Source organism: Anas acuta, chromosome 8 (assembly GCF_963932015.1).
Source record: "Anas acuta chromosome 8, bAnaAcu1.1, whole genome shotgun sequence".
Taxonomy (NCBI): Eukaryota; Metazoa; Chordata; class Aves; order Anseriformes; family Anatidae; genus Anas; species Anas acuta.
Window position 1 is genome coordinate 8,031,546 of NC_088986.1, and position 13,048 is coordinate 8,044,593.

A 13,048-nucleotide genomic window follows, 5' to 3' on the forward strand; every position below is an offset into this window, starting at 1 on the left:
AAAGGTTAATAAGGTTAATGCTAGAAAACAACGAAGCCTGAGAAAAATGGTTCTGTATTGACTTGCTACCTTGGAAGTATTTAACTGGCTGCTTTGCAGAGGCAGCTGGGGGGACCGACTGGTGGCTATCACTTAACAGATTGCATTGCTCTAATGAATTGGTGGTCACAGCAGATACTGTTGAGGATGTGGCATCTAAAGATGGATGGGATTGCATCCTGAGTTTTCTTTGCTTCAGTTGCATTCCTCCTCTTTCTGCTACTACTGCATGCTGCTGATTGTTCCATTAGGATTGAGGAACAATGTCCTAAAACTAAAGAAAGGACTGTAGATGTGGCAGAATAAAACGTACTCTCCCTTGGCTCCTCACTTACAGTGAGAACCACTCAAGTGATTTCAAGAAGACTGGGGAACAAATTTCAAGTGTTGAGCATGGATTGTCCTTCTGTTGCTCTTGATACTTCTGGGATGGGGGTTAGCAGGAAATAGCAGAGATGTCAGCGCATGTAGAAATAGCAGATGAATTTTCACAATATATTCTCATCAAGTGAAATACAAATTCTTTTACTGACTGGTTTAAGAGCAGCCATGTGAAGATGCTGAGAAATGGCTCTACCTATTGGATGGGCTAGCAAGATCACTTTACTCATGAGACGAAAAAGGACATTGTGTGTCACTGGCAATTGTATATGGTGTTATTTTGGGAAGTGCTAAGCAACCAGATGATATGGTTGGTATGAGACCCTTTGGACTCAGGATAATTCTTAGAAATCTCCTTGCACATTTGTACAAGTAGGGAGGGAACTTTGTTTACCCAGGGAAAAAAAAAAAAAAAGTTTCTAGGGAACACCATAAATTAGTAGAAGAGTTTAGCAGCTTTAAAAAGAAATATCTTCCATTTCATTGTTACACCAAACTAAACCAAACACTTTTGTTGCCTTAACAGGGGAAAAGGCAAGGTCCTGGATGTTGCATCATTGGGAGTAGGCAGTGGCAGCAACAGGAACAGCTACAATCATCATCATCCTTCAAAATCATGAAATATCATCCTGCCTCTTGGTTTTGTAAAACCCACCACTGTTTGGCTGTTGGCTGAAAAGAATGAAATTCTTCCCTTGGTTGTCTCCTGCCTGCTGCTCAATAGCATTAAATTAGAACTGGGATTCTTCTAAGAAGCAGTCTGGAATCAATTGCAGTATTGATGCCATTCCAGACCAGAGACAGTCAGCATGTACTCAATAAGTATCTTTGGCTTCAAATAAAGAATAGTGCCTTTAGCTGCCCAGTGAATTAGTGCATGGCTAAGGTGGAAGGGTCTTGCATTTTCAACACACGGGAGAAAGAGCTGAGGTGCAAGGGGGCCTGTCAGGTGCTGCAGGCTGTGGCACTCATCTTTCCAAAGGCTGGTGCAGGAACATGGTGGCTGTTGCTGGAGTTTCTTATGGTGAGCATTGGGACTAGATTGTCCACAGCTCAGCTAAAAATACTAGTAGATTTTTCCTTCTTTATTGAACCCTCAGTGTATTTGCAGTGCTGCCATTTGTATGGAATGCTTTAGGAAGTTTAGGAAGTTAGGAAGTAACTAGATATTCATTCCAATCAGAAAAGGAAATTAAATTATTCACCCAGGCAGGGTGATCGAGAGAAGGAGAACAGTTGCTGAACTTTGCCACACTACCCTTTAGCTGCAGAACCGACATTCACGTCTTAGCCACTTTGGGGGTAAACCATGAAAGATAAAGTGCATATTATTAATTTAGTGTTTAATAAGATTTCAGAGGGCAAATTTATTCCAGGCTCCACTGTTAAAGCTAAACTCTTTTTAACAATATTTTTCTAGGCTTTTAATTCATCTTGCTTTTCATAGTATTCTGTCATTTCCACTATAGTTAAATATTTTGTGTTCCTATTCAGTGTAGCTGGCATGTTTGGATTTGTGTATATACACAATGCTTGCAGATATGGGGCCTGAGGACCGATCCAGGTAAAGCAACTTAACTGTTTAAAAATGCCTGTGAGTGCTTTGTGAAGCTTTCAAAGGCTCTAAAATGGCTGAGCCAATTAGTAGAAATTAGCAGTAGGAATTGGATGCTTTAGAAAGTCTCCATGGGTCTCTGTCTCCATCCTTATGCCTGTGAGAAACATTAAGTGCCTTAGGATCTGAACCAAAGGTTCTGGAACTCTAAAGCAAATACACATTAGGTTTTGTGACTTGGAGGGGGAACCAGGCAGGGCACACGTGTTTGGGCAGGACACGCTGTGTGCATCCATCAGCTGGGTCAATGTGCATTGAACCCAACTATGGCTTGGAACCAGGACTGTAAAACTTTAGGATGATCTGGAAGAGAGAGGGGGGTGAAATGGGACGATAGCTTTACAAAGGTCTCACAGGTTAGGTGGCAGCAGTGTTTTTTTTTTTAAATCTTGGTCATTTTTGGTCTTTCCCTTGTCCCCAGTGGAGATATCCTGGGGTCTTCTGTTGGGATCACAGATTGCACTTCACATTTTCATCTGTGAACGTATCAAAAGCTTGCTGGAAAATAGGTAAGGTTCAGCACTCAACTGCACACCTGGGCTGGGTACAAAAGCTGCCTGCTTTGAGATCTCTCCCTGCTGTATTAACACGGAGATTCCTTGGCACCACTATGTTTTTGTACCATCACTAATGTTGATGTAGGACAATTTACAGTGCCTTTCAGGATGGCAATTAAAGAAGCCAACAACCACACAGTCAATTAGTGGGGAAAAACAATCAATATAACATACAATGAGCCCTAACTAGCTGGAAGACAATTAAGACAGTGGAGATAAAACAGTGACCAGTGACAAGTGCTAAATCTCTTGCCAGGAGAGTAGGTGAGAAGGGAACACTTGGTCCCTAGGGACAGATGTTTTTTTTCCTCAGCCTTGCTACTGACTCGCATCACCTTTGCCATATCTATTAAGTGCTAAACTATTTGTGCCGTATTACTAGTCTCCTTCAGGAGGAGCATAGGTGGTATTTCATGAACCAGTGTGAGTTCTTCTACTGAAATAGCAAAGGGAACATGGGCTTTCACATTTTCACATTTCTTGTGAAAAAAGAAAAGAAAACAAAAAAATATCAAAGAAAAAAAAAGCAACAAAACAAAACCTCAAAGAAACACAAAACCTCAAGACAAACAAACAAACAAACAAAAACTCAAAAAGCACAGAAACATTTTTCCAGGGTGTGAAGGCGTTGGTTTTTGATTGTTTGCTTGTTTTTTCTTCCACTTTAACCCAATAATGAATTATCATTAGTCTAACGTGGATTGTGCTGTGGCACAGGTAAGGAAGGCCATTGCTCTGAACTGCTTTGGGCTTGCAAAGAGCAGGGGAAATGCCTCTGTGCTGGCACTGGGCCACTGTGGACATGGGCCCCAGACAGACAAGTGATGCATGTTGAGCCTGACAATGCCCACAAGTATTTGCTGAAACAGGAATCATACAACAACTTATGCAAGTATGCCCAAGATTAAAAGATTTAATGTTCTCTGTATCTGCCAAAGGCTTCTAAACCCAGAGGGGGTACTGATGTGCTGAGGGCAAATCTTTTAACTGTAGTATCCGTGTCTTCTTGACTGATCTGATATAGTCTTGAGGAATATTATATAGGTTTAATGTGCAACAGCATCAGAAATGTGTTTCCTTTCTCTTTGGTGCATTAGTAGTGTCGTTCTTAAGTGTTCCTCTGCTACCCTGCCATACTGCAGGAGTGAAAAGTGCAGAAGTTCATGAATAAGTTATAACCTGTACCCTATTAATAGTCCCACTGATGATATGTTATGGCAATCCTCTAGCTTCCCTCCCCACCCTCTGGCTTAACTCTTCCTCTGCCTGTCAGGAAGCTCACTGTGAAATGCGCTCCCTGACACTGCTGCCAAAGCCAATTGCCCTCCCAGATGATCTTGGTGAGCTGCAGCCTGGACTTGCACAATGCCTATTTTGTTCTTTGTCAAAGGGAAGTACCTCTGGATGTTGTCGGAGTACCTGGTTTTCACTTGGAGTCAACAGATTTGGTATTTTCCAGGGCAGAACCACCATTTTTCATTCCATTGTGAAACACATCTAGTGCTGTGATGCCTTGCTCTCAGACAGGGTGGTAATGGTGTTTTCCAAGGCTAATGTTTAAAGCCATTATGATAATCAGGGAGGTGTCAGAGGTTGTTGGTGGAGCATGGCTGAGATAACCTTATTCAACAGGCAGGAGAATGTGTCACTTAAACAGAACCGTTAAGCTTCTGACTTCTAAATAATTGTCATTAAGGGCAAGACAGGTTAGGAAAATGCTATGTGACCTTATGGAGGTGCTTCCCTGAGGTACGGGGGGCTTTCATTGCATGAAGGTTAGTGCCATCTTTACAAGCTTTTATTTACTGCTGACATGAGCTGACCAAGTCTTCCTAATTTTATTTTATTTTTTCAGAGTATTGCAAATGTCTCTCCAGTCCTGCTCAAGGAAAATCATTCCTTGTTTCTTCTTCAGGGCTACATTTTACTCCTCCATCCCTTCTCCAATTGCATCACTTATTTCATCCGTTCCATCTACAATAGAAAAACCTTCAGATGAGTAGAGAAGATTTAATAATTGGAAAATAATTGTAAACTAGAGCTTCATGTTTGCCCACATCAGAAAAATTGCATAAAGCTAGAGAGTAAATTTGTTGGATGCTGCTTATTTTATTCTCACTGACCTAGACCCAAATGCACTGCCTTGCCGGCAAGATTACACTAGAGCTGGCCACAACCAGATGTATTTCAGCAAAATAATCTAATATTTGCAATACTGGTTTCAACCTTCAAAAACTTCGTGAAACTTTTAGAGAAAATATTTCTTAAAACCATTCTTAGAGTTGGGAACTTGAAATTTTCCATACACCATGTGCACAAGTACAACCCAGAAATCTGCAGCAGTTCTCAGATGATCCTTAAGCTCCTTACCGAAAAGGGCACCTGCCTTGCTGTGAGCCTTTGCTGTGTTGGAGCCTCATCAGAGCAGTTGTTAGATCTGAAAACAGGTAACCTTGGGGGGAGCAGTAGGAACTGACACGAAATGAGAAATTGTTCCTGGAAAAGGCATGATGATCCCAAACTGCCAAAAGCCTCTAAAAATCAGGTTAGAATAACTTTGAAAGTACTTTCTGTATGTAACCTCAGATTTCCCAGTTGCATGTGTTGAGTGGACAAAATTGAACTTTGTTTCTTCCCTATTAATATACATAAGGATTAATTCTAATTTTATGGGAGAACAAGAGATGGTTCATTACTGATGCAGGATGCACTAAGATGCTAGCTAGATTTATGGAAGGGAAAGTGGGGAATTTATCCAGTATTTAAAAACATATGCCCCACAGATTTTCTGGCACCACAGAGAAAAGCTTTATAAGCTAGCCCAGATAGATGGAAAGCTGTGATAGGTCTTCAGCTGAAGGCATTGCTGAGATATTACAGTGATAGTCATGTTAGAAAAGATGATAGATTAGATGCAGCCCCACTGGAGGGGGCATGTGTGCACAGACTGCTGAGTGCTCTGTGCACATAGAGGCACAGCTTTGGAGCCATCACTTAGCAGCTCTGAAATGTCTGTACAATTTTTTATGCTGTAATTTTGTATTGTTCATAAATATTCATAGGTACTGCTGCTTTTCTTGATCATATTTTAGTGAAGCAGCACAGTCTGTTGGTTAGAAAATGAAACTTGGAGCCAGCCGGAGCTCCAAACCTCCACCCCAAATGCCACTGGATTCCTGGGCGGCTGTAAACTAGGCACTTAACCTCGTCCTGCTCCGCTTTTCCTATCTGTAGATTAGCTATCGCATTAATAAGTGTCTTCCTTGCAGGGGAGCGGAAGGGATTAATTAATGTTTGCAGAATGGCTCGAGCCCCTCTGTTGAAAGGTGCTTCAGAAGTGCAAATGGATTATTGTTATTAGGACGCTTCTCCACACTGAGTCACACTGGAGTGAAACGCTCGGCTCTCATTAACTATCCTGGGGCTGAATCAAAACGGGCAGCGAGACATCGCTGCGCTTGGGAAATGGCTTTCCCCTTCCCTGCATTTTGGACAGGTTTCACCTTGTTGAACCCAGCAAAGGTGGAGAGCAGAGCCTCAACTGGTTAGGGCAAAAGGGGGAAGGGCAGCAAGAGTGGAAGTCCCGTGCTTTTGAGGAAAATCGGCATTGAAGTCCTGGGGACATTATGTTAATGGCATTACTCAATTTCTGGAAGCAATGCTGATTAAATATTCATTGACTTTGATTATACTGAAATTAGGACTAAAGCGTGAACTCAAATTGAGTGGAATAATGGCAGTGTAAATAATGCATACTTTCTAAATTGAAAACACCAGCTTGTGCTCTGCTCCCCCTCTCCCCGCCCCCTCGGTTTGTCATTGTGCCATTTGTTTAGGAGATGATTATACTGATGTGTGCATATCTAGCTATCGTTTTTACCAGCTGGGGGAAAATGTGAAATTAAAGGTTTTCCACATTGTTTGCTTTTCCTTAGTATTGGAAAACAGAAGTAAATACAGTGCAACAAAGACTAAGCTAGTTTCATGAGAAGGGGTTAGAAGCTGCTGCTCAGCATCAGTCCTCTGTAACTCCACTAGAGGATAAGAAATGTTGATGGCAATTGGGCCCTTGGAGAGAGAGACCAGGAAGCAATCGATGTGGGAGACCACAGCACAAGCTAGAAAAAGGTTAGTCTAGCTGTCAAGGTGTGAGCTGGGGACTTGGGTCAGTTCTGTGTCCACCAAAGGCAACTTGTGTAACCTAGTGGACAACATCTCTACTGCCCTGGGTGTGTGCTGGAGGCTGAATCATTACCTTTCATGGAGGTGAGGTTTTGAAGGTGTCTTGAGGGTGTGACAGTGCTAGCAGATGTCTTTTTCTTGACAACAGCACCTAAACCCAGCACTTACCTCTGGACATTGCAAAGCCTACCAGTCTCTGTTGCACGATGTTGGTTGCATCGGGTGATGGCCACCTACCTGCAGCTGGCTGAGCAGCACCCCTCTGCCACCTCCTTCCACCCAGTCCCCTCTCTGCAGAGGGGTAAGAGCAGCAGCTTGCTTTCACCCTCCACTTCCACTAGCCCTGATGGAGCCCCTGCTCCCACCCTAATCCCACTGGTTTTAGAGGGGCTCATCTGGCTCTGGAGCAGTACATGTGCAGATGACACACAGTATGCCCCTTCTGCAGGCCTTTTTGCTTATATTTCTGTTTCTAAAAATGCATCTTTTTGGCTTTTAGGCAGGTGATGTGTCAATAGCATCTTAAAAAAAAATCTTTTTAAAATCAGAAGCACATTATTTTACATACAATCCATAATGCAGAAGGTGCCCGGCAGCTCTGGATGGCAGGCTTGCCAATCAGGCAGCCAGTGTGCTGGGAGCCAGGAGCTGCGTGGGTTCGTCGGGCCCAGGACTACACACTCCAGAAACCAAACCAGTGGTTTTTTAAAGTTCACATGCTGATTGCAGAGAAAAAGCCCATTAAAGAGCAAATCGTTTAAGGCACAGCCTTCCTTCAAGCCCCAGGGAACTTGCTTTCTGTGACAGCATGATGGAACGGTTTCTTATTCATACTTGGCTTTTCCCTACGCAGCAGGCCTTGTTGCTACCTGAGATTTACTCTATTGTGAAATTCTCACTGGAAAATAGAAGGCAGGGGAACCCGCACCTGATCTACCCTTTCTGCTGGCAGGCAGAGACACGGCTCCTGCCCCTTCCTGACTGGGGGCAAGATTTGGAGCAGAGGATAGAGGGGGACACGCACAAGGAAGATGGTGCTCAATGCCCACATCACTGCAGCAAGACTGCAGACATCACAGAGGCATAGACACTTCCAAGAGTATTTCCATGAAGTCGATTAAGGGGCTGAAGCAGCTCTCCTATGAAGACAGGCTGAAAGAGTTGGGGTTGTTCCACCTGGAGAAGTGAAGGCTCCAGGGAGACCTTAAAAAAAGTTTCCACTGCCTGAAGGGGGCCTGCACAAAAGCTGGGAAAGGACTCTTTGTCAGGGAATTCAGGGATAGGACAAGGAAGAATGGCTTTAAACAAAAAGGGGGTAGATTTAGATTAGATATTAGGAAGAAATCCTTTACTATGAGGGTGTTGAGGCACTGGAACAGGCTGCACAGACAAGCTGTGGATGCCCCATCCCTGGAGGTGTTCAAGGCCAGGCTGGATGGGGCTTTGCGCAACCTGGTCTAGTGGGAGGTGTCACTGCCCATGACAGGGGGGTTGAATTAGATGGTCCCATCCAACTCAAACAATTCTGTGATTCTATGATTTCTGCTTTTCTTTTGACCTTGGCATGTGTTCTCTTCCCCACCACCCAAGGCTAGGAAGCCTCCAGGAGTGTCACTTGCAGTGCCCAGCTAAATGAATCTGCCCCTTTCTTGCTCCTTTCCAGCAGCTGCTCATTTCCCCGCAGGCCTTGCAGAAGCTGTGATTCGCCCTCAGTCCGTGTTTCTGCAGCCAGCCTTGGTGTGGATCCAGGCTCCTTCTACAGCTGCAGTGTGGCTCCATGGCTAACCCAGGATCATGCCTGCTGGTGTGATGCATAGACATTTCTGCCCATAAATCTTTCCCTCTTCAGGGGTGTGCTATGCAGACCTGGGCCATTACCCCATGCGATTCTTCTCAGGGCACTGAATTAGTGGCAAATGTGTATTTCAGTGCCAGGGATGAGGAGATTGCCTGTGTCACTGTCCCTGCAGGCAGAACCCCCCCCTGCTGTGGCTGCAGCGGGATGGACAGGGCAGATCAGCCTGTGCTCCTCCATCTTCTATGGTAAATTTATGCCTGGAGTGATTTACTTAATCCACATGTGATGCCATGAAAGCAGATGTGAGGAGGAGCTGCATGCCCTGCTAAGTCTCATAGACTCCTGCTTTTCTCCCCTGACCTGTGAGGTTATGTTGATAATTTAATCACATCAATTAGATTTGTTTAGAGCCCCTTTTTCTTAGGACTTGCTTCTTCATCCTCTTCTCTGACCCATCCCTCAAGCTGTCATCAGCCCGGATGGGGTGGAAGCTGTCATCAGCCTGGATGGGGTGGCTTGTGGTGGTTCTGTTTTTTTTTTTTTTTTTTTTTTTTTTTTGTGTGTGTGTTTATTTTAAATGACCACAAACTCCCAGTCAGAAAAGGAGGCTGTGAGGCATTCTGCACCATAGAGTCTTCTGTGCTGTGAAATATCTCTTATTAAAACTGTTATTCACAAATCAAAGCAAAGTTGCCAGCTGATTAAAACTTGATAGGCTTATTTTCTTTCCAGGATGAATGAATGTAACAACAAAAGCATAAAGATTTGTCTTTTTCCTCCTTAGGAATTTCCTCTTTTAATTTCACCACCACAGCAAAGGAGGATAACAGCACTATTGCCTATAAACATCTGGACTTTAGAAAGTTAACAAAGTGATTTTTGGTATGCTGAATGATAAACAAATGCAGAGGAATTTGCACAGTTATAAAACAGAAATTTATTCAAGTTTCCGTCTGAATGGTTACAGTGGCTACAGTTTTCTGATTTCTATAAACTAGCAGAATTTTATCCAAAGCCTTAAGAGTGTCTTGGACTCATTTGATTCTCTTTAATGAAATATTCAAAGTGAGATCATCCCACCTGAACAGCTGGCCAGGTTCCATATTACTACTTTAGCAATAAGTATCTGAGTTATCTATTAAAATAAATGTAAATCTCCAATAACTACTTGATCTTAGGAAAAGATGATACATTGTAAACAGAAGTCATTGGACTTTTTTTTTTTTTTTTTTTTTAATAAAAGGGGAAAAATGTGTGCTTCCCACAGAGTTCAGTGTACTTGGAGAGCTCATGGCTGTGCTTTGAAATCGGCTGGGTGTTTGACAAGTGTCTCCCTGCAGTCCTGGCTGTTCCCAGGCTCTCTCCTGCTTTCAGCCGGCACCTCGGGGGACATGCCGCGTGGGGAGTAGGTGAACAGTCCTCGGGAGCTGCCTGCGCTACGTGATGTTCCCCAGCTGTCGTGTGCTCCTGTGTGGCATTTTGTTAGGTTTGCAGACAAACACAGCTTGCCTTGATTGACATGTTGACATGAAAGTTTCCTTTCTCTACTGTAGCTCACTACCAAACTAGGAAGTCAGAGCATTATCTGTAATGTCCCGGGTCAAGTCTTTGCTCTGAGCCAACGTACCAGTAGCTGTGGTGCAGGGCACTGCGTCACGGGATCTGGAAGCACTCAGAGGATTGTTTTCCAAAAGTTTAAAGTCTGTATCTTTCCTTTTCTTTTTTTCAAATGTCTTTGCAGCCTGGCACGGCACACACGTACTTAATAATCTCAGCTTGTCTCTGTGTAAATAATTAATCAGAAAGGGAAAATAATATAAATCCTAGCTATCATATTGCTATTAAAATTGCAGAAGCATTAGTGCATCCAATAAGTATTGTTTCTGTAATTAGATAACCTTTCTGGGCTGTATCAGCACTTAGAATAGGGAACATATGACCATCTGCTCGGAGGCACCCATGGTAGGAAGGAGGAAGCTTTGTTCCATCAGGAGACGTAGATTTCCATGCAGAGGGAAGGAATTAGTCCAGCCCAGGAGCAGAAAATTTATGCCTCTTGGTCCTTGGTTGAGAGAAATCGTTTCTCGGAGAGCAGCCCTGATTGAGGCAGGGGAGCTGTGCTAATACAAGGTCAGGACCAAGCCACTCCCATGCTTTGCCCTTCCTCTGCTGTACTGCTGAGGGCTGGGGGCAGAGACCCGGAGCTCAGAGGAGCTGTCCCCTGGGCTTGTTTTTAACCTGGGATAATCATCCCTGCAGAGCTATGAAGTGAAGCGGTGGGGCTGGGGAGTTGAGCTGAGTAACTGGGGACCTGCCAAGCCTTTTCCTCAGATTTTTACTTCTCCCCCTTGATTGCAGAGCTTCCACTCTCCAGGGAAATAAGCACGTGCCGGCGTGACCGGCAGAGTATTGCCTGTGAATTTCTGTTGGGCAAAGGTGGGCAAATATTCACTATTTCCCAAGCTGTGTAACCAGTATTGCTTCTCTCTGCTGTTGCTTCATGCCTATTAGCATCTTAACATCAGAAAGGCATAAATTTATAACTGTGATTTACTTTTTGCATAAATGATGCATCCTTTTTGCTGAAATGCTGATAAAATCCCATCAAGACAGTGCTGAATTTCTGTAAGAATGGCATTCTCAGTAATACCAAATAATTCAGTTTTTCACTCACAGTTTGAAGTCTTAGTACTCATGGCACACAACCAGGCTTTTGTATAGGGCGCAGTACTATAAGATAATTATGCAGAGTATTCATCCCATTGAAGGAGACGTGTGAGAGCTTTTTACAACGTGTTTGCTAGGCAACTCGGGCTCTCCCCACAGGGATGTAAGTGGGCTGTACCTGGCTTCCTCCTGTGGAGAGACCCGGGTTTAATTCTGTTTTACTGTAGATTACATATGGAAAGGAACCTGGCTCTGTCACCACTCTCATTACTGCATATTTTTTCCATATGGCAAAACTAACATATGGTTAGTGGAAATTAGGGTATTTCTATTGCACAGGTCCAGGACTGAATTAGAATGGATGGTATTGCCCAGGACGGAGACATATGGACAGATGCTTTAGGAGCATCTTATTTAGCATTCGTCAGATTTATACGTGGGAATAGTCAATTCTACTAACTTGTAGTCTCAAAAGTGTGAAGCTTCTCCACAGATTAATTCTAACTAGATTTTTCAGGGGATCCTAAACAGATTAGGTATCAATCCCATTACCTTTTAATGGGAACTGGACACTTCTCTTTATTAGGTTCTTTTGAAAATCTATCACTGAAAGATCAATCAGTGGAATAATTGAAATTGGACCGTATCTTAGTTGCAAACAACTGGCTGAGGTGTGGGGCTACTTTTGAGCATCTTAATCACTCTTGAATGGTTTGAAAAAAGCATGTGTGGGTGCTGGCCTGGTGAGTGAGCTTCACAGCCTCTGCTCTCACTCAGATATAACTGCTTAAGAGAATTAACCCCTGCCCCCTACTCACCTCCCCGAAACAAAATCCCAACAGAACAGATTTTTTTTCACTTTCTCTTTCTTTGGTGGCAATGATTTTGGAATTCTGGTTTTGATAGAAAATCTCAAACCAGCCAACCTGCCCCATCACTGAGGGGCAGGATAGTCCATGCCTCTTCTCTTCCTCCATGAGCGTGTGAAAGTCTGGGGACTGTAGTTCTGTAAGTCCAGCTCTCTTGAAGGTTTTTGAGTTCTCTGAGTCTTGCTTTTTTTCTCCCTCTGACCTTTCTGTAGCAAACATCTATGTGTGTATGCATATTTGCTGTTACAAATGAAGACTGAAGAAAAGCTCTTCCTTTCTTGTCTGCAAATGAGCAAAGGGAAAAAGAAAAACAAATCTGTAGTGACACTTCCAGTGTGGCTTTATCTTTCTCTGAATCATTTGATGGATGAAGCTGGTCAATCATCCAGAAACTAGTTAAAGTTGTTACACGGGATGAGGACTCCAAATCAAAAATAAATTATCCTGCAGCTGCTTCTGAGTTCTCCAGCATGTCCTATCACGAGGGCGCTCCTTGTGCAAAATTTTCAATGGGTAACATGCTGTTTAAATAGCTACTGATTAGCACACTGCACGGTGAGCTCAGTGCTTCTGACAGGCAGGTTAATGGTGGGCTGTGGGGAATCTGCTTTTCCACAAGGGCAGCACTGTGGGTCTGCCCACTGCTGTGCACTTGGACCTTTTTTCCCTCATAAAACATGTCAACTCTGCCATGTTAGCCACAAGCACATTGTAAAGGGATATGTGCTAGATGTGAACCACTGAAATAATTTAGTCCTGTGTTCACATGAGCTGAAGAACTGATTTTCAGCATGGAAATCCATACGTGTGTGTGGGTTTTGATCCACTGTTAGTAAATGTTTCCTGGGTAGTGATGTGTAAAACAAAATTAATACTAGTATTCATTGAAAGTGATAACAATTGAATTGCTCCTGTTACAAGAAGAAATGAAATATAGTGT

General features: G+C 43.4%; 1 protein-coding gene across 7 annotated transcripts in view; it reads left to right on the forward strand.

Annotated features, from left to right (window-relative positions):
• The window catches only part of BEND5 (BEN domain containing 5), a 924,018-nt gene that overhangs the window by 623,917 nt on the left and 287,053 nt on the right, over positions 1-13,048 (forward strand). The gene's annotated exons all lie outside the window — the stretch shown is intronic.